This window comes from Sciurus vulgaris (assembly GCF_902686455.1).
Source record: "Sciurus vulgaris genome assembly, chromosome: 11".
Taxonomy (NCBI): domain Eukaryota; kingdom Metazoa; phylum Chordata; class Mammalia; order Rodentia; family Sciuridae; genus Sciurus; species Sciurus vulgaris.
This window is the reverse complement of record NC_136472.1, coordinates 19,857,724-19,883,542: the sequence shown is the minus strand read 5'-3', so window position 1 is coordinate 19,883,542 and position 25,819 is coordinate 19,857,724. Positions and strand designations below refer to the sequence as shown.

Genomic DNA, 25,819 nt, shown 5'->3' with positions numbered 1-25,819 from the left:
ATTTTGCCCCACCCAAAGATCAGAGCGATGGCTTCCAGGATTATCCAAGATGGCCGCTCTGGCTTCGAAATGTGTTTGCAAATGTGGAGCTGCAGCTCAGGGGTGTACGTGGTCAGCTGGAGGTCCTGGAGATGGGATGCAGTTGGTCCGGCAGGGGTCCTGGGGGTCCCATGTGTTTGGTGTTGTTGTGGGATTCTGGAGGTCAGGTTCAATCAGTCGATCTGGGGTCCTGGTGATAGGGTGCAGTCAGTTGGTCTGGGGATCCTGGCAGCAGGGAGCAGTCAGTCAATGTGAGGGCCCCAGAGGCAGGGAGTGATCGGTGGGGCTGAGGGATCCTGGAGACTGGTGTCAGTCAGTCCGTCCAGGGGTCCTATGGGGCCTGGCTGTTGTCTCCAAATGGCAGCAGTCACGTGTAATCAAACCTGCAGGTACTGTAACAATTAACTTCCAGGCAGCAGCAGGCAGCTGGTGCTCCACTGGCATTTAGCGATCAGTTTGCTGACTGTTGTTGGACGATCGGGAGGGGAACCTCCTGCGTTGGGTGATGGATAGGTGTCAGGCAGGCGATGGACAGGCAAGAGGCAGGCAAATGGCAGATGATAGGCGCCTGACAGTGAGCAATCTCAAGAGGAATGACTTTATGAAAACGATACAGTGAATCCCACCATCATGTACATCCATCAGAATAGGGTCCTAACTAGAGTAAGATGTACTCATGCTTGTAAAATTATATTAAAATATCTTATGTAATTAAGTATAACCAATGAAGAAACAAATGAAAAAACTGTGACATAACCTAAGATGAACGGAAGGGAGACAAATTAAGATTAAAGTTTTGGTGGATAGGAGAGGTTCAATATAGAAATTAAGTTCAATTATAGAAGAATAATGTTCCATATCTTGCATGACTGAATAAAAAAGAATGGCTAAAGTTTTTCCAGATTTGATGACAACTCTATGTCTATGTATCCAAGAATCTAGCAAATTCCAGTCACAAAAAATGAGAATTACACTCATTTAATCTAATCCCCAAAGATTTCCTAGATTTAACTTTATCCTCAGAACACATTAATGAATTGTGTGAACATTTCATCAAGTTGTGCTTCACTCGTCCAGTGTCATTTGGGATCACATTGATGAGACACACTTTAAATAAATAGCTGAATCTCAAGTGAACTCTGGAAGCTGACTGAGCTACACACTGTAGGCCCATACTCCACTTATTCCTTCACTGTCCTAAAGGACTGTGGCATATCTTTCTCTGAGCTTCTAAAATATGCTGCTGGAGTATGGATCTTGAAGTCCCATGAAGGTCTGTGTATTAAAACCTTGGTCACCAGCCTGTAGCACTATGGGAGGTAGTAGACCTTTGGGAAGAAGGGCATGGTTAAAGGAAGCTAGGTCGTTGGGGATATCAACCTGGAAAAGGATATTGAGACCTTGGCCCCTTACTGTTCCTCTCTTTACTTGACCTTAGCCCATTACTGTCCTTCTCTTTACTTTTTCTATGAGCACATGCTCCTATCTTAAAGAACTGTACTGCCACAGGCTCAAAGCAACAGAGCCAAGTGGCCAAGGACTGAAACCTCCAAAACTGTGAGCCAAACAAACCTTTCCTAATTTCTCAGTTATTTTATTATAGCAATGAAAAGCTAACTAACATATGCTGATTCAAGAAATATTTGAGTAAGCACTGTATGCCAGATAACATTCCAAGGGTTCCTGGAGTCTATGTCCTCTAGCAAGCTTTCCTTGATACTCCAGCTAGATTATCTAATCCTCTCCACTGATCATGTCTTGCTGCCTTTGTTCTACCTCTAACCTTGACTTTAAATAATGCATTATAATAATCTGGTTTTGTTTCTTTGGCCCTTTTTCCCTCTCTCTTCTTTCTCTCTCTCTCTATAATATAGATTTATATATAAAATAATTTTTTAAATTTTTTTTGTACCCCCAGTAACCTATTAAGCTGTTGGCTCTTTGAGGCCACAGGCCACATTTACCTATATATGTTATCTATATCATCAAGTACAGAAATTGGCAATGTAACTCTGAACTCCTCTGCCTCCTTCTATTGGAAGTGCCCTTGCAGCAGGGGTGAGATGCTTCCTTCCTGCTCTAGTGCCCCAGTAGGAGAAGACCTAAAGTGGATGGAATCTCTTGCTAAGTGGAAAGCAGTAGCAGTATCCTTAGAACTGGATGTTGAGCTAAGATTCCACCAGCTTCAGCCCCTCATCTCCTTCCCAATCCATTGGGTTCGTTCTCATCAGCAGGCAATGCCCTCAACATTGAGGGACCTTTATGTTCAAAAGCCCCATGTGGAAAAGCTTATTCAAGCACATGAGTTGTTCCTGTCCTACTGTTTTCCTTTTGGGAAACTTGTTGTTTCCTTAGTACTTTACCCAGATTACTAATGAAGGAAAGAGGAAAGGAAAGAAAGAAGTTAGGCTCTCAAAGTCTTTAGCACAATGAGTGTTTGTAAACATTTGAAAGGAAGGTGGAATGACTCAAGGGAGACTTGAGGCTGTTGATGGACTGCTGATGACTTGGGGAACATGTTCCGACCCTGGCAGAGAAAGTGCACCTGCTCCTTAGTAGTGGTTCAGGAAATAGGTTGCCCATTTGAAAAACTAAGCAAATGCAAAAGCCAAAAGAATATAAAAGAGAGGAATCACAAATACTTCCTATGAGAACTTCATTATCTATGATATGGTCTAAGTAGTTGATGGAAAATGCATTATTTTGCTAAACTCCCTCATGCCTATTTTATGGTTAGAAGTATTTTTTACTTTAATTCAATTGATAAAGTGGTAAGAGGTGAAGAACCATAACACTTAGAATGTCTAAACTTTGCAACCTGGCCTAGAGAAGCTCTGACAATCTCATACCTAGAACATTCAGTGATCCTGTCACATTGTTAAATAAAATGGGAAAAGGGAGGGAAATATAATGCTCTTTTTGAGTGGGCTCTAACTCAAATAGGCTTTTATTATGTTCTTTAAATATAATTTTACAAGAGCTGAAGAAACTTAGTTGTGTTCATCTTTATATATTCAGAGATATAGGTGTAGGTATTTAGTCACTCAGAAGGCAGAGCATTTTGAAGGTAGCCACTGGCAGTTTGATGAGCAAAGAAGGCATCAGTGATCATTATAAGGATTGTACATTTTCCTCCCACATCAAGGATCCTACAATGAGAAAAGAAAGAGATAATTTTGAAAAAGCTTATGAAAAGATCCCAAAGGAAAGGAAAGCATAAATCTGTCAACATCTGCCAGTGCTTTGACAAGTTGAACCATTTACATGGGATTATTACACCAAAAAAAAAATTAACTCCTTACTTTTTAAAGCACTAGGTCATTGCAAGACTCTTTGATAGAAGTCGATGCTTACTATATGTATTTACAAAACTCAAAATATACATGAGATTCTTCTTCTCTTTAAACAATAACTCTAGTACTGTGCAGGTACCTGGATCACAGATATGGTCTTTCACAGGCAGATGATATTCCTTCCAAAACATTTTGAATTATTTTTTGATTAAGAACATTGTTTGATTACCCATGAGAATTTGTAATGTTGGAGTCTGAAATTATTCAAAAGAGATATACAGAAAAAAAAAGTTAAGACATGTCCTCCAGATTCAGTTTGGGTGAATCATAGGTCTCTACAAACCTGTCCATGTCTTTAAGATGCTGCATTTTGTTAGAGTATAGATTTTCAAAAATAGCTTTTAATTATGTTTTATATTTCAATAATGTCTGTCATGATATTTCCTTTTTCATCACCAATAGTAGTAATTTGAGTTTTCTCTCTCCCTCTCTTTGTTAATGGGGCTCCTATACTACAGATCCATAGTAACAAAAACAACACCAAATTAGACAAGTACATCAATGGTACAGATGAGGACACAAATACAAATCCAGTTATCTCATACTAGACAAAGGTGCCAAAAACATACAATGGAGAAAGATAGCCTCTTCAACAAATGATTCTGGCAAGTGACACTAAACCCTTATCTCTCATCCTGCCCAAAAGTCAACTCAAAATGAAACAATTAGACCAGAGACACTGCACCTAATAGAAAACAAAGTAGGTCCAAACCTTCATCATGTTGGTTTAGACCAGACTTCCTTCACATGACTCCAAAAGTACAAGAATAAAAGCATGAATCAATAAGTGGGACAGATTCAAACTAAAAAGTTTTTGCTCAGCAAAGGAAACAATCAACAATGTGAAGAGAGAGACTACAGAGTGGGAGAAAATCTTTGCTACACACACTGCAGATAGAGCACTAATCTCCAGAACCTGTAAAGAACTCAAAAACTTTACACCAAGAATACAAATAACCCAATCAATAAATTGACTAAGGAAATGAGCAGACACTTCACAGAAGATCTGTAAGCAATCAACAGATATATGAAAAACTGTTCAACATTTCTACTAATAAGAGAAATGTAAGTCAAAACTACCCTAAGATTTTATCTCACCCAATTATAATGTCTATTATCAAGAGTACAAGCAACAATAGGTGTTGAAGAGGATGGGGGTGGGAAGGTAAACTTATACATTGCTGGTGGGTTTGGAAATTGGTGCAGCATTCTGGAAAGCAGTATGGAGATTCTTTAGAAAACTTGGACTGGAACCACCATTTGATCCAGCTATAGCATTCCTTTGCCTATACCCAAAGGACTTAAAATCAGCATACCAGAGTAACACAGTCACATCAATGTTCATAACTGCTCTATTCGCAATTGCTAGATTGTGGAACCAACCTGGATGCCCTTCAATAGATGAAAGGATAAAGAAAGTGTGATATATATATATATATATATATATATATATAATATATGAATATTATTAAATCATAAAGAAGAATAAAATTATGGCATTTGCAGGTGAATGAATAGAGTTGGAGAATATCATGCTAAGTGAAATAAGTCAATCCAAAAGAACCAAAGGTCGAATGATTTCTCTGATAAGTGGATGATGACACATAATGGGGGGTGTGGGAGAGGCAAGAATGTAGGAAGGATGGGTTGTATAGAGGAAAATGAGGACTGGGGAGGTGGTGGTGGCAAAAAAAAGATAATAGAATGGGGGCAAACATCATTACCTTATGTACATGTATGATTACACAAATGGTGCGACTCTATTTTGTGTACAACCAGAGAAACGAAAGTTGTACCCCATTTGTGTACAATGAATCAAAATTAAAAAATAAAATAAGATAAATAAAATAAAAAATGATAAAATAAAAGAGGACATTTGTAAAAAACTAAATATTAACCTAGGTGCACCAGATTGAAATTATGAACTTGAAAAAATAGAATTTTAAAAGTCTTTCTGGCCTCCATCCTGATGTGGTCCCGCTCATCAGTGATGAAAAGAATTAAGAGAATATAGACAAAGGTTGTACCATATCCCTCCCTGAAGGAGTTTCCCGAAGAGACAGCAAGGGAGCCTGCTTCCAATGGTCTTCTTGGGAGAGACCCCTCAGGTTGAGTTTTTGTTCTGAACTGGTTTCTCTGGTCTCTTAGATAGCAACCATCCAAATTTTGCCTGGTATTTTGGTGGACAAACTCCAATAGTTGGGAGTTCCTGCTGGCAGCAATTTACATTTTAATGCAAGCTTTAGTGAATATGATTAAAAAATCTTTTTAATTATTTTTTTTCAAATTTGAATATAAGACATTTGATCAGGATGTCAAGACTGCCCAAAGACAATTTGGTTGTCCCCTGAGGGGCCTTTCCAATTCAAAAGTTGGTCATTCTCCTTTGCAGAATTTAGAGAGAGAAAAGATGTCATGCTAGGTCCTATAGTCAGCAGCCCTTCTCTGGAATTCCTGGAAATTGCTCAATATGCATTGAAGGGAAGTACATGATGAATATGAGAGAGACTGACCCATGTCCACACTCAAGGGCAACAAAAAACAGAAAAAGATGAAAAACCACAGAACAAGTAAGGCACCAAAGACAATGATGTGACACTCCAGATTCCTGAACTGAGGGCCTGGGCAACGTCTTGCCAGTCCTGAACTTGGGAGGTAATGCTGCCTCCAGCCTTCCTCAGAGTCACCAGATATAGATCAGCTAGAAACAGACTTAAGAGAGTCTCCAGGGGGTGCGGAAACAGGCAACTCTCAGAGAATTTAGTTCAGTCCTGGGGCGGGGCTCCAGAGATCATGCAGCCTGGGGCTGAAGAATGTCTCTCAGAGGGCTTCCCCTAGGAGCAATGGTGCAGCCTCTCCCCTCCACAAGAGTGTCCAGGTCAGTGGTGAGCAGTGGCTATATACCAGGCAGCAAGGATCTCACTGGGGCCTCCAAATGTTGTGATGAGGCACAATGTAAGAACAGAACGATCACCACCAAGAATTTTGACTACCAAGAAGTCAAAATTTGAGAGTCTTTATTAGCCGTACGGCTATTTCACACAATGCCCCAAAATGGCTATTGGAAGAACAACTCTGACCATAGGTTTGCAGGGGTTTTTATACCATAAGTCAGTACATCAATCATAAGAGTCTGTTCCTATGTTTTAAAATTACAAACTAACATCATGATATCTAAAATCATTAGCAGAAGGGGGAAGGGAGTCAAAATGACCTTACTTAGGTACAAATTCAAGAATGGTTACTAACATGTAGACAATCACTGTTGACATGGTATATTGTTTAGGAAAATAGGAATCAAAAAGTGCCGGAGTCCAGCCCCAACAGGGGTCCATGGGTTCCACACTGGTAAGGGGGCGTGGGGAGACAATGTTGGCGATGGATGGAGAATGAAAGACACAGACTCTAGTTCTGGTGCAATCAATCCCACTTTATTCTGGGGAAGGCTGGGTTTATATACATTTTTCTTCAGGCTTTGATGACAGGCTTGTGACTAATAAAATCAAAGAAGTTTCCAAAGCATAGGCAGAAATTGTTTTTACCGAAAGATTGTGAGAAAACAGTAACCTTACAGATTATCCTTACTTAATCACCAGGGCTTGCCATTGATAAAATAAGCTGGTCCATATCTAGTAGCTACTGTGGGAGGTGCTTTGTGCTTAGAACTTGGGGAAACATTGTTATCTATAAGTTTCTGTGCCCCAACAGGTTCTGGCTGTGCCAGTAAATGCAGTGTTTGGTTTTGAACATAATAAAAGCATTCTGCTGTTGTGAGGTTAATCATCACAGGGTTTCAACGTGTGTTTTGTCTCCATGATGTTTTCCTGGAAATTTGTAGAATTATTCCCATCACCTCTAGCAAGATCCCCAGACTGAAGTGAGTAATATATTATTAGGAAAACTCCACAGAATAACATCCAAGCTAGGCAGGCATACATCTGGCATGCAATCCTTTTAGGATGAGTCTTTGCAATCATCCTTCAGTGGAACTCTATCAAGCACTGTAAGGAGAGCCAGGCACCCCCGCAAAAAAGAGAACAATTTTTCATTGTACAAGAATTGCCATTTTGTGTTGCTAAACATGTCATGCTAAGCTACTGATGATGGGTACAGAGGAGGGGTGTTTTCACAGGAGAAGCATTTCCTACATAACATGGAGTCTCAAGGTAAAATGGAGTCTCTTTAGTCATGTCCATAAAGCCTATAACATTTCCATGGAATCAAATATGTCAAACCATCACACTCAACAGCTCTAAGGAAGCCATATTCCCAACACAGTTCCAAAGGATGTCAATGAGTTACCTAGTTGACCCAGTCTGAAGACAATTGAAGCACTGGAGAAATGTAGTTAAATTTCAATTCACTCTGAATTACAGCTAAAAAAAAAAAAAATATTCCATTTTATAAATTGGCTTAAAATCATCTCTTCTGGAATTACGGAATTCATTGAGGCCAGTTGACCCGGGTCAATGATCTCACCGAGTTTGTTCAAACTCTGAGTGAATTCCATGAATTCTCATTAAATATTTCTTGTGGATGGTACAGTTAAGATGCCTAACAACTTCACATAAAGCGAAACCAGGGCTAGTCTAAGATTTTGTTGAGGACATTGAACTCTGGTCATTCAGTCATGGAATCTACGCAAGTCAGAAAAGATGACAACTGATGTTTGTACTCTTTTGTCTTTTTTTATTTTATTTTATTTTTGTACCAGGGGTTAAACCAAGGTGTGGCTTTCTACCACTGAGTCACAGCTCTAGCCATTTTTTTAATGGTCTAGTTTTAAATAAGTTTTCATGAAATTGGAGAGTCTTGCCTTGAACCTGTGATCCTCCTTCCTCAACATCCCAAGCCTCTGGGATTAGAGATGTGTACCATATTCCCAGAACTCTTTTGTCTTTTGATCCATGTGTGTCTCATGTAAGATCTCAAAGTGAATTAGGACCTTTCTTTAAAATCTGTTCACTTAAAATTACATCTTACTAGGGTAAACCTTCCAATGAATAATAAATAAATGGTTCACATCAAATCTAACCAATAAAATGGACATTTGAAACAATATTTTACTGAGCTCTGAAATATCTACAGATCACTAAGGCTAACATTTATTTTTGCAAAGGTTGGGAGAATGAATGGAGAATAAAAAGTCTTATAGAAAATAATGTAGTATAGATATAGGACATAACTAAAAATAGAATTTATTTGAAAGATCCCATTCTATACTATATTAAAGTATGAGCTGTAATTTTTATCAACATCTTCAGAATAATGCCCACAATAACTATATTCACTTTGCAAACCTTTCCAAGGAGTTAATATCAGAGATAGGTTTAAACTTTTCTAAGGGAAGATATAACATGCATTCATTCAGCCAAAGAATGTTTAGTAAGACAGAGATGCATCCGTGAACAAAACAGAAAGAAATCCCCTCCCATGGAGCTTAGAGTCTATCAAAGGAGACAAATAAAAATACAAGTATACAAATTATATGGAGGATCAGAGAGGGATACAGTTGTAAGAACAGATAGTTGGTGATGAGGAGGCTTAATGAAAGCCACAGTGCAGAGTTCTGCTTTTTAAAACCTAGACGATGTGGGATGAAGAGAGAGTAAGAGAGTGAGCCAGCACAGTGATGGAAGAAGGGTCTAAGGCAAGAAATATGTACAGAGGCTGCGAACTAGTAGATGCCCCTGTGTGTTCATTGAATGAAAAGGAGCCCAGAGGGAGGGAGGTGTGAGAAAGAAGCAGTCAGGGAGGTCATAGTCACCCAATTTGTAGAGCCTTGGAGGTGACTGTCAGGACTCCACTTTTTTCTCTAATGAAATGGAGACCAATTGCAAGAATATGAGCAAAGTCATGCTTTCTTACTACCTATGAGTTAATACAGCATCACTACTGAATCATTTCCTGTTTAAAGTTAGAAACTTCCTGTTACTCTTTCAAATATACAGAAAATTTTTTTTAATCCCCACATTTTACATTTGCAATGTGTTCCTGAAACTACAATGTAACTACAAGGAATCAGCTTAATGTTAGCCCAACAAAATCTCTAGGGTGAATGTCATCATGCCTAAGCATAGCTACCTAGAAAACAAAATGGCAATCTAAAGCCATAAGTGTTGGGAGGAGAAATTGAAATATTTCAGTACATAGGTTTGTTTCAGAAACTACATGGTAACCTGAGATTACTAAATGTTAGTAATGGGAATGACATATGTATCTATATTTAAATTATCTCTTCATTGATAATTTTTCCAATAGAATTATTTTCACTTGGTAGTCAAAGTCAAGAAAATTAAAATCATATAAATTGAAATGTGATTGTCTTTTAAAATTGACTTTTTTCTTTGTGGTGCCTCAGGTTATTATTTCATCTGCTAGGGGGAGAATTCACAGGACTACATATGCACCATAATAAGGTTATTGATGGTACAGTGGTGCCCCAAGAGTTCCCTTTGCTGCAAATGAATAAGAAATACTGATTGTTGACTCCCATATGGAATGTGCCCTCTGTCCCTTTGTAGCTGACTGGTGCTTTTCTGATCTGAGAGGAGCTATGCATAGGCAGAACTGGACCAATCAATTCCTACCTCTCAGGAAATGCAAAATGGGACTCAAATTCTGCAGCTCACACTGAATGCTGAAGTCACCTAACACAGTATGTCCTACAGTAGAGGTTTGGTGAGTCTCTACTCTCTGCTTGTTTTGAGTCCTGGTTGTTCTTCAACAGTCACTAAAATCACTGTCCTCAATCTTTTATAACATGAAATAGTGGGACTAAATTTCTGTTAGTAATGGGAAAAATACTTTTGTCTTCCCTCTGCAAAGATTTTGAAAAGAATAAAGTGAAAGGAAAGTAATCAGTAAGTATTTTGTCTTTTCATTCTTAATTTATTATCATATCCTAAGGAAACATAAAATTCAAACTTTTTAAATTTACATATGATATATCAAGTTGTCAGCTCAGATCTAATACCTAATGTGAAAGTAAACCAATTTCTGACCTTGACATGGAAGACTTTCTATAAATGTATATTATCATATTTCTATACAAATAAATCCTATAAAGTTTTTAATCAAAAACACTTTAAATGCTAATTCAAGAATTTGATTTTTTTAAGTGTTTGATGTCTAACTTTCACCAGAAACCAGCACCACTCTTCCACACTTTCCTCATGACATTTTCACTTCTTTCTTCCTGAAAGTGTAAATCAAAGAATTAAGCAAGAGAGTCAGAATGGTGTAAAATGTGACCACCATTTTCTCATAGGGGAAGGAAGATGGAGGCCATGCATATGTAAGTATGCAGGGAACAAATACCAAAACCACCACAGTAATGTGAGATCCACAGGTGGACAGAGCTTTTCTCCGCCCTTCAGCACTGTGTATCCTCAGGGAGAACAAGATGACACCATAGGACACAAGCAACAAGGAGTAGTTGATGATGCAGATTAACCCACTGTTGGCAATCACCAGAAGGCCTAGGATGTGAGTAAGTGGAGGCCAGCTCCAGTAATAGGTACAGGTCACACATAAAATGATCAAGACATTAGGCCCACAAAAGGGCAGCTGGAAGGTAAAGAGAATCTGGATGACAGAATGCAAGAAGCCCCCTGGGGGTCCAGGACACTCCCACCAGAAAGCCACAGAGTCTCCAATTCATGATGGAAGTGTAGTGCAAGGGCTTGCAAATGGCCACATAGAAGTCATAGGCCATACTGTGAGGGTAACCATTTCTGTCCCAGTAAGGAAGCGTTCAGCAAAATGTTGAATCATGCATTCTTTGTAAGAGATGGTTTTCTTCTCATACAGGGAGTCTATGATAACCTTTGATGTGATTACAGAGGAAAAGCAATCATCAAGGATGAATAGGACTGCCAAGAAAAAGTACATAGAGGAGTCCAGCAGTGCAGGGCTACAGAGGATGATCAGTACAATCAGCATGTTGTCTCCAATGGTTGAGATGTGGACCAACAAAAATATAACAAATAGTATTTTCAGAACTCTTGGATGATTAGAAATCCCCAAGAGGACAAATTCAGTTACAGTGCTCTGATTTTGCATGATTTCCAAGGAAAAGGCGAAGATAAAAGAGCAGTCATGAAAACATACTATTAGGATTAAAAAATTGCTTCAAGCTATTTGTAGTATTATAGTCATCAACTAGTTGGTGCATCATTATGTGAACTTATTTTGAGTGCTTTTGTTATTAATAAGAACATAATATTAGATATTTATTGAAGGCTGTTGTAGATCAGGAAAAGTTAAGGTACAGGTAAATTGCTATATACTTTGAAAAAGACATATTTTCAAAATGGTGGGCATGTTACATTTTATTTTCAAGTCCAGCTTTTACCTTTGTGTAGTACCTGCCTACAGAGAGTTACTGAAAGGCATCCTGAAGCCATACTCAAGTTGCAAACCAGGAGAGACTATTATTTATTAATCATGCTTTCCATAGGCATGGAATGAGACAGTGACGAGTAGCCTGCCATGCTTGACAAGAGGACTACCTCATCTACCATTAGAAGAAGAAATGAAAGCTTTCTTTAAGACTTTGGAAAGAATTGGTCCTTTGAATGAGATGATTCATTTTTATAAAACAAAAACTGCATAGCTCTACTATTCTAGATGCGTAAGTATATACAAAGTGTTGAGATTTTTACTTGCAACTTATCATTTAAAAATCTGAAGAAGGTTAATAAAAATAATACCTGTTTTACGATGAATTACTGGCACATTGCTCAGGATTCACATCTGTGTGGTCTTAATATCCATATTTATTGGAGAAGAATTTATAATTAAAGTTGTTAATTTGAAGCAAATGACAGATTCTTGATTTGTAATTTTAGCTTTAAAATTCAATTATTTTTAAGAAGATCAACAAAGAAATAAGTAGGACTTTTCCTTTTCCAGCAGGAATTTCAGACATGATCTCTATAGTGTCAGTCCATCTTCAGTTTAAGGTATATTATTCCTTTACTCATGTTTGAATGAGGAGTCTTGATAAAGTAAGCAGGGCACATGATGAAGAGTCAGAAGGCAATTTTCGAGCCATCTACAAATGCATATTGGCAATCTCCTTACCTTTCCTAAGTAAGGAAAGAAAGAACTGAAGGAATTGAAAGTCTTGAGACTTTATTTTATGTTAATTATACATTCAATGTGACCCTGTCTAAGCAGATATAATTCTTCAAAACACATTGTTTCAAGTTTAAGTGACTTTATTGTAAGATATAAATATTCACAAACAGCTTAAGTACTCATCTCCCAGAATTATAATGATGGTGAAATTTATAAATGTAAAAATATGAAAGATAAAAGCGTCCCTACTTGAAAACCAGATGGTCACACTCACAGGAATCTTTTCCATAAATTCTCCAGAAATACACTCCCAATTCTTGAAATCATTTACCACTGGCTGACTGTTTCAAATGTGACTGTATCCTCACCTGTCCATGTAACTGAAATGCAAATAGCGTTTGTACCTGTGGATATTTATATGAACATATATGCATACATATGCAGTTTTGGTTGTTAAAATAGGGGAATAAAACAATCATTGGGTTTTTTCAAGAATGAAAAGTGAGCTGATTTTTATGACTTCCTCTTAGAGCCAGCAGAAACAACTTGATGTTAATAAAGCTAACATACACAACTGTGTGCCTTACTTAGCATGTGTCCTCTGCCAGTCTGAAAGCAATCACTGTCACTGTGCTTTCACTTCATTCCTCACTAGTGTCTGCACCATGAGCTCTGTGTCTACCACTCACACGCTGTCACCAAGGAAACAAGAGTATAAAGCAAACCCTACAAGGTGACTCAGTCAGACAACAGTCTTAGAAGATCAATATATAATTACCAAAGCAGGAAAGAAAAAGAATGAGGAAGGATATCTTCTCCAGACTTATGCAGACCTGGGTTCCAATCTTTCTGAGGATGAGACCAGATTATTAATGGCTCTTAAAAATTCTAAAATCCTATTAAACTCATTCACAGGAAAGGATATCTGCATCATTCCTCTGCAGAGACCAGTGAGGTCAGCCACTAGAGACCTCAATGCAGTCAGAAGCACATATGGTGGGGAGGGCTGAGAATGACCTGCCACAGCCAAGGACACAGAGCAGAATGACAACCTTTGCCTCTGACTCCAGCCTCACGTTGACAAGGCTGATAAGCACTTTTCCTCTTACTGATTTACAAATGTAAAATGTTTTGATGATTGTTTGCCATAAAAAAATGATGCTTTAAAAATACACAACAATTTTAAATATCTGCATTCTTGCATCTTGCATTCTTGCATCCCTGCATTCCTTGAATGCATTACTGTGGCCCTCAATCCTACCTGGTTCCATTCCTGTTTCCTGTACCAAAAAAATCCAATCTGAGTGGAAGGTTGAAAGGAAGACAAGTCCTCATGTTAATCAAATAATTAAATAACTCATTTATTCATTACCTTTACCAGGAGGTGATCTAAGACCAATACCATTTTTGGATTAAATACTCTTCAAATAAAAACAAATTTTCTTTATTCAAAGAATGAATTTCCAGAATTAGTCCTAAAACAGCAACAATAAAAATTACAGTGTGCTCATGGTTTATGACCACAAGTTTTATGATTTTATATCATTTAAATGTAATTTCTTAAATGTACTGTGTTCTCCCAGGTTGAATCCTACTACGGAAAAGGGAAAGTAGTGGAGAATTATTTAAATATAAATTGTCATTTTTATTATTATTATTATTATTATTATTATTACTACTTAATATCAAACATTGACTGCAGGGTCACTAAACTACTAAGCCACATCCCCAGTCCTTTTTATTTTTTGACATTCTCACTATGTTGCTTAGGGCCTCACTAAGTTGCTCAGGCTGGCCTGAAATTTGTGATCCTCCTGCCTCATCCTCCCCAGTGGCTGAGATTATGGCATGTGCCACCATGCCCAGCAAAGTCTTATATTATTTACAAGTCTCTGTTGATCTTGGCAAACATACCTACGATAGCATAAGAAAACAGTGTTAAAGAAAATTGAGTGAGTAACATACTAGAACCTGCTATACCATCTTATTTCTGATAATCTAAAATTATTCCAAAGTTGAGCAAAAAGAAAATATCTGTTCCGTTTTTGTTTTGTTTTGTTTTGTTTTATCCAAAAGGCAGCAATCCCAGTTTCATTGTTAATACCTGTATACCACTGAATGACCTACCATGCCTAAACTTTCTGATTCATGAAAGGAATAAATCAAAAGGAAAATGTGAATATTCAGGTCAGCAATATTTTAGGCAGGGTCTGCATAAACAAAGTGAAGTAAAAATTAACCAGTCATAAGAATATTATGTGTCTTTTAAAAATCATGCTTTGGCAGGGCATGGTGGTGCACACCTCAAATCCCAGCTGCCTGGGAGGCTGAGGAAAGAGGATCTCAAGTTCAAAGCAAGTCTCAGCAAAAGCAAGGCCCTAAGCAACTCAAAGAAATCCTGTGTCTAAATAAAATACAAAACAAGGCTGGGGATGTGACTCAGTGGTCAAATGCCCCTGAGTTCAATCCCCGGCACCACCCCTCACAAAAAAAATGCTTTAAAAAATGACTCCTACTCTAAAATGGCAACAAAATTCATCAATTCAGGTAATAATTTCTGAAAAATATACAACTAAATAATTCCAGAATCATAAGTATGCATCTATCGCTTATACTAGTAACCCCCAGCATAAAAATTTATTCTAAAAATGAAGAGATGGGAAATATTTACATTGCAAAATTATTCAATGTTAATATTGTTAATTGAGAAATATCTAATGTATTCAGCAATTCAGATGTTGATATAAATATGACTATTACAAATTGTCATTCAGATGATACTATCAATAAAACATTAATAGCATGAGGACATAAAATAAGAAGCATTTAATAATAAGTGAGAAATGCAGAAGAAAAAAATCACTGACCATTTATAAATATTTAAATATAATATTATAATTTAGAAGGAAACATAAAACAATTAAAGACTTTTTAATTGAAATGTATGTTTGTTACTGTTATAGAAATATTTAGAATTAAACCTCAAGATTAAAACTTAAATATCAAATTTCCTTAAAGTTCAGAAGAATGTGAGGTTTATGTTTAATTTATTTGCAAAGGTGGAACTAACAGGCTAAAATAATCCAGCATCTTATATAAACATTTTAAACTATTGAAAACTTTCCATAAATGACCACACCATGGACATAGCCCTCTCTAACCTCCATATATTCTTCAATATCAATTTTAGGTCTGTATTCTGATGAGGTAGCATGTTTCTCCTAGAACACTCCTCAGCCTCTTCTTCCTTGGTAGTCTACTCTTGAATTGCTGTTCCTGTTCCTGAGATTGTTCAGGGGTCCCTCAAATCATGACTTGTGGGCACCAGACCACCTCCTTGAACAGTGGTTTTGGAAAGTTGGCCTCTCTGTGCCCCCAATATTCACATTACTCACTCTACTCTTCCTAACAAAACTAATTATTTAGCAACAAAACTATTTCTTGCATCGATTGCTCTACAAACAATAGAATTTCTGTTTTAAGTTTTATTATTTATACATATATATGGATCTTTCAAAATTGTAAGAGAGATTGGTAATAGGGCTGTCATTAGAGGTACTATTTTACTAACTGTACTTTAAGCAATAAATCTCAGATAATTTACATGTATGTGTATGTACATATCAGTAACATTTTATTAAATAATTATTACAAATTCAACAATAAATTCAAATCCCACTTGTAATTAAGTTTTCTGTTATTCTTTAAATTTACCATATATTTGATCTAGGATTATTCTTTAGCAATTAAAAATTTATCTTGTCCTAAGTAATCATATACCCTTTCCTGGCTATCTAAGGTATACATTCTTCTCAGATTGCTGGTCCTTTCCTCTTCCCACAGCATAGCTCTGCTGATTTCCCTGTATGTCTCAACATTTATACTCTTACTGTTTCTTAAATGTGGATGAAAATAATATCCTTTCTCTCTGCTGGTTTCCTTCTTAACAAATGCCTGAACTTCTCTTCTGTTGTCTTAATGATTTAACAAATTGCAAGGGTGAGACCAAGTTATGAAAACTAGACCTGAAGCAGTTCTGCACATCAGCCACATGGATTTTCCTGAACAATCCTGCAGCAGGAGCCTAATGCAATCTATGACATCAGGCACACTTAGTAAACTACACAGACAGTTAAATCAGAAGCTTCCATTCTGTATTATGAGTTCCATTGTCTTATCTTTAATGTCCTTCCCAGTACCAGATGCCATGGTCCATGCCTGTAATCCCAGGGACTCCAGAGGTGAAGCAGGAGGATTGTGAGTTCAAAGTCAGCCTAAGCAATAGCAAAGCTCTAAGCTACTCAGTGAGACCCTGTCTCTAAATTAAATACAAAATAGAGCTGGGAATGTGGCTCAGTCATTGAGTACCCTGAATTCAATTCCTGATACCCCCCAAAAAACGTATGATGCTTGATAAACATAATGAAATAGTTGCTACAGTTCTCAGATGCAATGGTTGAAATGTTCTTAATAACTTTCAAAGTTCCTTGTGCCGCCATCTGCCTTTCCATTTGTCCTCCTAGACTTGAGCTCATGCATGCTCCATGAGCTCCTGTCCCTACTGAACACATTCCCTGATCAATCCATGTTGCACACCGTAAACCCTTCCTCTGGTCTTCATTTCTAATGTGGACAGGATACCAATTTAAATACCACCACCTCAGAAAAGCCTTCCCAATTGCACCAGGAAAGTCACTTACTTCCTAAGTATTACTTTCACTATTTGTTTACCACCCTGATGAATATTAGTGGAAGTTCTCCGTGTATAGAACTATAGGTCCACAGTGAAATGTTGGGCATTAAAATAATATAAACATATTTGAATTCAGATGTATGATGGTGCAGATATGATTTGGTGTTTGTCAGCACAATCTGGCCAGAACAGTGTTTTATGTTATAGCTACATTTCAAGTCTTGGCTGCACAGGTACATAAAGCAATGAAGTCAACCTATCTGATCCATACTTCTGGAGCTAGTTCTTAGGAATAAATGAACGAAAAAGGAGGACCTTGAAAGGCAGAGGGCATGAAGAAGCTTCCCAGGCTTTGAGGACAGGAAGGCGTGAAGAAACGGAAAGGCAAAGGGGAAGCACACTCGCGTGTCTGAGCCTCATCACACTTGGTCTGCTGCAGTGCACCCACACTGTCAAAGTGAGGTGTAGACTCAGAATTCAGTTTTTCATGAATTTTTTCAAGGGTGATCAATGAAATTACATTTATCTTTTGCAGTCTATTATGAGAAAGGTAACTAATATATACTCTTCTACTTTGGGGTGGCTGGTAAGATTAAAGAAGGACAAAATGGATGATTTACTTTGAATGCCCATAATACTCAACTGGCATGTTATCAGTGTTTTTGTTTGCTAGGGCAAAGGTTAAACATTTAATTCTCAACAAACTTATCACCTGTGACTCTTGACAACCAGAGACTAACAAAACATTGTAATGACAACAAATATATTCATAACTTGGAATGATCTTTTTATTGATATTTGCTCAAATTAATTATTTGTACTTAGGTATAAGAAGTGAGGAAGATGAAAATCACCAAGTAATCTCTAATTAACCCTCTTTTGAAAATCTTCTTTTACATCTAGTTCTTCTGAGTTCTATTCCCTCTGCAGGGGCATGGGGAAGGTGTGCTCACTACACCTGTAGTTTGACCTGGTATACCTAGTAGTGTGGTATCTCAGGAGTTGTCAGTGATTGTAAGAGAATGGAAGACCTCCATTGCTGACTCCCCTGTGGAATCAGTCCAACTTCTCTGTTACAGCCAATTGGTATGAGGTGTCCACCTGATCCAAGGGGACTACCTGCATAGGCAGGAATGAGCTGATCAGATTCTATGTTTCAAATTCAAAAAGTGACTAAACTTTAACAGATGATATTAGACCCACCATTAAAATGAAGTGAAGTGATGCAGGTGCCTTGAAAACTCCTCTCTCTAATTTTTCTGTTTCCTGATGTTTTACATCAGAATCACTGATTTCATGGTCAGAGAATATGTTCTTTACACTTGAAATGTGTACTTTTTAATATTTTCTTAAACAAAGGTTTTTGTTCTTCAAACTTATGAATGGGAATCATTCTCATAATTTAAATACTTTCTAATTTTAAAAATTCAAGAAAGTATTAAAATTGAACTATCTTTAATTTACATATGAGAATACTGAGTAGGCAACTCCCAGTAAAAGTGTGATTTCCAATTGAAAACATAAGTTTTAACTTCCCATTGGTATAATTTCTCCTGAGAATTATGTAACATCTTTTCATATAAGGGAGATCCCAGAAAGTATCTGAGTGTTCATCTAAGTAAATACTAAGTTTTTTCACACTACACATTATATTTTTGAATTGTTATATATTATGTTTTAATCAGAAACCATCAATAGTCTTCAACAATTTCCTCATGGCATTTTTCACTTCCCTGTTTCTCAAAGTATAAATCAAAGGATTGAGCAAGGGAGTCAGGATGGTGTAAAATATTTCCACTGCATTATCAGAAGACAAAGCAGATGGTGGCCTTGCATATATAAATATACACGGGACAAATAACAAGACCACAACAGTAATGTGAGACCCACAGGTGGACAGAGCTTTCCTCCTCCCTTCAGCAGTGTCCTCAGGGAGAACAAGATGACACCATAGGAGACAAGCAACGGGGAGAAATTGATGATGCAGATTAATCCACTGTTGGTGATCACCAGAAGGTCTAGAATGTGGGTGTCAGTGCAGGCCAGCCCCAGTAATGGGTACAGGTCACACATGAAATGATCAATGACATTAGGCTCACAGAAAGGCAAGTGGAAGGTAAAGAGAATCTGGATGATGGAATGCAAGAAGCCCCCTGTCCAGGACACCACCACCAGAATGCCACAGAGTCTCCAGTTCATACATAATGAAAGAGTAGTGCAAAGGCTTGCAAATGGCCACAGTGGTCATAAACCATGACTGTGAGGATAATCATCTCTGCCCCACCAAAAAAGTGTTCAGCAAAAAATTGAATCATGCATCCTTCATAAGAGATGGTTTTCCTTTCATAAATGGAGTCCACTACCATTTTTGGTGTAATGGCAGAGGAGAAGCAGGCATCCAGGAAGGACAGGACTGCCAAGAAGTAGTACATGGGGGAGACCAGCAGTGCAGGGCTGCAGAGAATGGTCACTACAATCAGCATGTTGCCCACAATTGTTGCAATGTAGACCAACAAAAACATGCCAAATACAATTTCCTGAACAGTAGGATTGTGTGAAAGGCCCAGGAGGACAAATTCAGTTGTGAAGCTTTGGTTTTTCATGATTTCTAATGAAATGGTTGAAGTAAAACTGATCATGTAAATCTGCAGTACAATAAAAAAAAAAAGTTTACATGACAGTTTTTTATAAGTCACACCAACAAGCTGATACATACTCATGAGGTTTTTTTTTCTTTCTTTGTTTATTTTTCTGGGTACCAGAAATGGAAGCCTGAGGTGCTTAAACACTGACACACATTCCCAGCATTTGTTTATTTTTTATTTTGAGACAGAGTCTCACTAAGTTTCTTAGGTTCTTGCTGTGTGGCTGAGGTTAACTTTGAAATTGTGATCAACCTGCCTCAGCTTCCTGAGCCTCTGAAATTAGAAGTGTGTGCTCACGTTGTATACTGCTTATGAATATTTTATTATGATGATGAGAATTACTCATTGAGTTATTATCACTGAGAGCAAAAGCAAGAAATTTGTAGTTTTCAGAGGTCAGATAAAATTGTGATGGGGATGAATTATCCCAAATGCTTCAAAATTCCAGAGCTTTAATAAGGGGAAAAGAAAGCATGCACATATGTTAAAGAAGAATAGTTTTTGTTTCAAGTGACATTGATGAATTAACAGTGACTTCTGGGTAAATGACTGAGAACCATTCTGAAACTATGGAAGGACTTTCATTTACTGACCATGCCTGCAATGGGCATGAAGCAGTGGAGAACAGCATGCCAATTACTACTGGGGACAGTATTATCTATAAAAGAAATAGAAAAGCATTCACTTTATGAGGTACTTCTCAATATTTCTTTAAAAACTTTAAAGTGAATTGACCATTCACCTGAATTTATTCTTTCATTAATAAGAAAAATTCTTGGGAAAGTATATAGCTCTATAATAAGCATGAAACAAGTATAGATTTTTTTTCAATATTTCATTATTTAAAAGTAAGTATGCAAGTTTGTGCAAATAATGATGCCTACTGCTGTGTGTCATCATGACCCCTGAATGAGATATTCACATCCAGTCATAGCTCAGGGCTCACAGTCTGGGATCCGGTCTGTTTTACATGTTATTATCTCAATTTTACTAATGAGAAACTCAAGCTTAAAGACCCCAAGTTCAAGCAAACACAGATGCTTGACATGGGATGTCATGCACAGCACCTCTGTTCCACACCCAAGTCCTTTGTCCTGGATCAGCAGGGAAGGATGAGATTTGCCTTTTCAAGCAAGGACTTCACTGCAGTCTTACCAGTCTATAATTCCTCTAACTCATAAATCTTGAAGTGTCTGGTTCTTTGTTCATATTTGAGTGAGACACCTTGATGAAGGAAATCTAACAAGTTATCAGGAATGAGAATGTATGGCCAATCCCCTAAACATGCAAACCAGCAACAACCACATAGGTAAGGAAGAGAACATGATAGCTATCAGCCACAGTCTAGAGACTTAATCATTTGCCCATGTTTACTACTACATGACCCACTCTCATCAAGTATAACTCAAGATAAATGTTTCAAACAGATGAGACATTTCTTGTCAGGCAGAGTTGTTCTTCTATAGCTTACCTGCTCATCTTCCAGGGTTATCATGACAGTCAAATTTGAAAGTGTGAAAATGTTGCTTATCAATTGTAGTTATTATGTGCTCACTTAAAGAAGCCAGCTGTCTTGCCTTCAGAGAGCTCCTCCATGGTTCACACATATAATTACTTGAACTCTTGTTATCACAGTCCACAGACAGACACAGTTTAAAAGAACGATGTGTCCTTCCTTGTATGTATAACTGAAATGCATCAGTCAAATAGCATATGTGTGTTCATATAAAATTTTCTACATATATATGTATTCACAAAGATTAATAGGGGTTTATGTGAGAATAAAAAACAAGTTGATTTTTATGACTCCCATTTAGAGTAAACAGTACCGATTTAAAATTTTTACTTAACTAATATATATTTGTATGAATTAATACTCCTTTGTCCACTTACTTTAAAGCAATCATTTCCATTGGGATTACAGTTACTTCCTGACCAATGTCTGTACTTTGAACTTCATAGCCACTTAAAGAAAAAACAATAGTATAAAAGGAACTCTCAAAGGTCATTGGATCAGTAAGAAACCCACTGATTACAGAATAAAGAATAGTAATACATCATCAAGAAGTGTATTTCTTAGGCTAGGACCACAGCAGGAAGGCAAAGAAAGGAAATGAGTGAGAATATTGGTGGATATGCATTCAATCTCAGATCCTTCTGTTTGTTCTATGGCATGAATTTGGTTACTTAAAATCCTTAAATTTCTGTAAGCTTCCTGTTATAGTTCTTCTAGTTATGGGATTAATGCCTATAAATAGATTTCTTGTGAAAATGAGATAGTCATAGACATAAAAATACTCATTAGCAGTGAAGAAATATTATTTTAAATATACTGCATTTTGACTATCCCTAGAAGCCCCTAATTATGTTACTGTGTACTCAGACCCATCTGTATGCATTCCTCCTTCACATATTTCATTGTGAGAGAAAACCAAATGGAATGAGAGGGTGAAGACAGGGTCCTAAATTAATCTATAATTATAGACATCTTATCTTTCCACTTCTTTTTTCTGGGTGGTCTAAGAGCAATACCACTGCACAATTAAAATATTGTTGAATGTAAATGAAACAATCTTTTTTTCCCCAAATGAAAGTAATTCACAATATTAATGTCAAAAATCTGACATGGAGAATGTGCTCTGCCTTATGGTTCATGATCACATAGTTCAGAATTTTAAATCATTCAATGGTAATTATCTTAATTAAAAGTTGTTTTCTTGGATTGAACACTGGGATATCAAAAGAACAATAGTGGAAAAATTAGTGAAATATGAATAAAATTTGGTGTGTATTTATAAAAATGTGTCTATGTTTAATTCACACATTGACAAATGCACCCATAACAGTGTAATAATATTAACAAAAATTGAATATTCCACAAGAATTTTCTATATTTATGCAACTTTTTGGTTGGTTAAAATTACCCCAAATGAAAAATTAATAGAAAGAAAAGCAGTGATCAATGTCTGCTTTCAAAACCCTACAATTAATTCCATCCTCATTGTCTAACAGAAATGTGCCATTTAACAAAGACCCATATCTCTAGTTGCCTGACTATGACAAAAAACACACAGGAATTATAAATGTGGGTTCACAGTGGAAGTCAAAAGGAATATAAGAGATACTGATGTCACCATATTTGAACAGCACAAGCCTACAGTGAAATAAAGGACTGAATGAATCACAAGATTATCAATTGTAATAAAAATATCTTTTAAATGTAATGGTGTTGAAAACAAATTGGCAAATACTTTCAGAATGTAAATGTGTTTGTATTCTGTCAACTACTTTTCTAAATCCTAAAAATATATCATGAAGGTAAATGACATGGGGACAGTTCAATCATGGAAAATATCACAGTATCATATGAAAGAATTTCAGCTCAATGTGAAAGATGCCCATTTAATAATATATTTAATGACAAAATGTTATAGAAGGTAAAAGACAGCAACAGATTAAGGAAAAATCAAAATCATTATAATAATTCCCCCCATTGCTATTCACATTTTAAATAGAGTTTTAAAATCCGAAAGATAAAATATTACAGTGAGAGATTCTTAATTTGCTATAACCATCTGGTTACAATTATGAAAATATTTATAATTGAACATAATTATCAAACATCACACAAGACTCTCCATCATCAAAATGGTTCAGGAAGAGGATGTGATGTTGGAAGACCTTTTATTCGCAAAGGTGGAACAACACACTCCCAAAACAGGGAATATTAAATTAAAATTTAACCTACTGTAAACTCTCCATTAATGGCCCTACAACAGGCCCAGCCCTCCACACCCTTTATGCATTTACTAATTTTAGTTTAAATCGGATTTCCCTTGAAGATAAAAAAACTGAAAATGGGCCTCATTTCATTAGATTTGATGTTATCATTTCACCAAATATCTCCTACCAAAAAAAGATGCACTCTAAGAGCTGCTGCTTATTGGACATTTATTCTGGGCCACCTATGTGCAGTGCACTCTAAATGTAATATTTTATTGACTTCCACATCCCTTGACATTTCTATTCTTATAATTCTTGTTCAACATGACCTGAGCTCCTGAAAGTCATGCAATTATACCAAGTGCACAGTTGCTGACAGTTTCATTCTGCGCTCTGAACTAAGGCCTGCCACAACAACCACAATTTCAAGCACTGCATCACAACTTGAAATCATTCATGAAAATCCAAACCATAAATCTCACCATGCATCAGTTATTTTAAAATTCCTGTGATGGCCATCCCTGTGGAAAAATATTTTGCTCAGTGGGCTGTAAAATGTGATGTCTGTATCCACGGGTTTGCACCTAAGAAAGAGGAAGAGACCCTATGACCTCAAGGTAGAGAAAGTCCCCAGCACTTCTCAGGAGCAGTCTCATAAATAAAGTAAAAGAGAGAAGAAAAATTTTCCTCCTGGATTTCCATCTAGATTTTAAAGAGTCTTCCTCATAGGTCAGGAACTTGTAGAAATACTCTTTTGTTTCTCCTCAAGGAGAAATTTTTCATCAGTGTCATGTGCCAAGACACAATTTTCTGTGGTATTTTACTTGCTCATGTATCTGCAAAACTTTTGTCCCAAGCAATTGGAGCTTTTGTTTTCTGTTTTCCTGTCTTTTTGCTCTTGGATTTCTATCTAAAGATGCTTTCATCTCCCACCATACTCAGGAATAGAGCACTGAGCATTTGTGTATAGAATGTACTGTCTTCTGTAGGATTCAGGCTAAATGCTTGTGCATCTAGTAAATACAAAAACAGAGCTCTGTGATAAACTATCCAACCACCAGTTCATATGGAAAACATGTACTACATCAAGGAATATTTATGAAAGAAAAATATTTCATGTAAAATATGTGAAGAGGTATACATTATTTGAAATGTTAGTTTTCTCTCAGAAACTGAGCTTATAAAACACTTATTTTTAAAAACAAACAAAAATTTACAGAGGAAATTGAAGGAACTTTTCTAATTTCATTTATTTGGAAGATGGTATGGCAGATGTAATTAATGTAAAGGAACATAGTCTTTAAAATGATATTTTGGGGAAAACTAGGATATGACTGTTTAACCCCTTTCACGAAGATCCTCATCAACAATTTTCTATTTTTGCAGCATCTAAATATAACATCCTATCTAATTTTATGTCTATTCACCCACCACAGAAGTGCAAAATTTAGGTGATTCATGAGAAATGTTGAGATCTAAAAGAACCATTAATTTCACAGTCTATGGACTTAATGTACTGCATTTCATAATGTGGCCATTGCCCACAGCCTTGCAGCCACACACTGCAATCTACCAGAAGAGAGAGTGGTCGGACAATTTAAAGCCATGCAGAATTCAGTTTGGATAACCAAGTTCTTGTCTAGATTCTGAGACACAGATGAAACCAGACTAAGAAGTGTGTTTTCTCAGTGATCCCTATGAAGTTTGATGTCAAACCACATCCCACTGTCCACCAGGGATCTGTCATTTAACTAGTCCCTTGATCTTCACTTGTAGAACATAATCATTCTAAAAACTAGATTTAAGGGATGCCAGGAAGGCTAGAAAATTCAATGTAGGCAGAGCATATAGAAGATGTGGCTGTGCACCATGTGCTATTGGGGTTATTATATTCATTATGATCATTTGTACTGACTTCCCAAGAGGTAAATTTTATTGTTTAAAAACGTTAATTGCAATTGTTCACTTACCTATAAAACAGATGCCTGTACAACAGCTTTAAAACAAAAAGTTCCTTTTCTGAGTGAAATAAGTTATATTGGTACCATAGATCATCCTAGTCTTTTCAAAAAATCAGAAGGTACAAATGATAGATCCAAAAAACTTAAGTAATTATAAAAGAATTAAATGAATTTAAAGTGCATGACATCTTGAAGATTTGTATGAATATAAAATAAAAATAAAATAGGTTTTTGGTTGTGGAAAAGACTGCTATCTACATGTATGAAAACCCTAGGAATGAGGGAATTTACAATTAGAAAAATGAGACCAAACTATAATGG

The 25,819-nt window shown here is 36.7% G+C and overlaps 3 pseudogenes across 3 annotated transcripts in view; 1 reads left to right on the top strand and 2 right to left on the bottom strand.

Moving 5' to 3' along the window:
- Nucleotides 1-11,336, bottom strand: part of LOC306638440 (olfactory receptor 4C15-like) — a 37,114-nt pseudogene extending 25,778 nt beyond the window's left edge. The window contains exon 1 of the transcript in view: nucleotides 10,713-11,336. The product of the transcript in view is annotated as an olfactory receptor 4C15-like (transcript). The remainder of the gene's footprint in view (nucleotides 1-10,712) is intronic.
- LOC306639149 (olfactory receptor 4C16-like) overlaps nucleotides 1-25,819 on the top strand; it is a 469,263-nt pseudogene that overhangs the window by 69,107 nt on the left and 374,337 nt on the right. The window lies entirely within an intron of this gene.
- On the bottom strand, nucleotides 18,851-19,772 carry LOC306638439 (olfactory receptor 4C15-like; annotated as a pseudogene). Its single transcript has one exon. The product of its transcript is annotated as an olfactory receptor 4C15-like (transcript).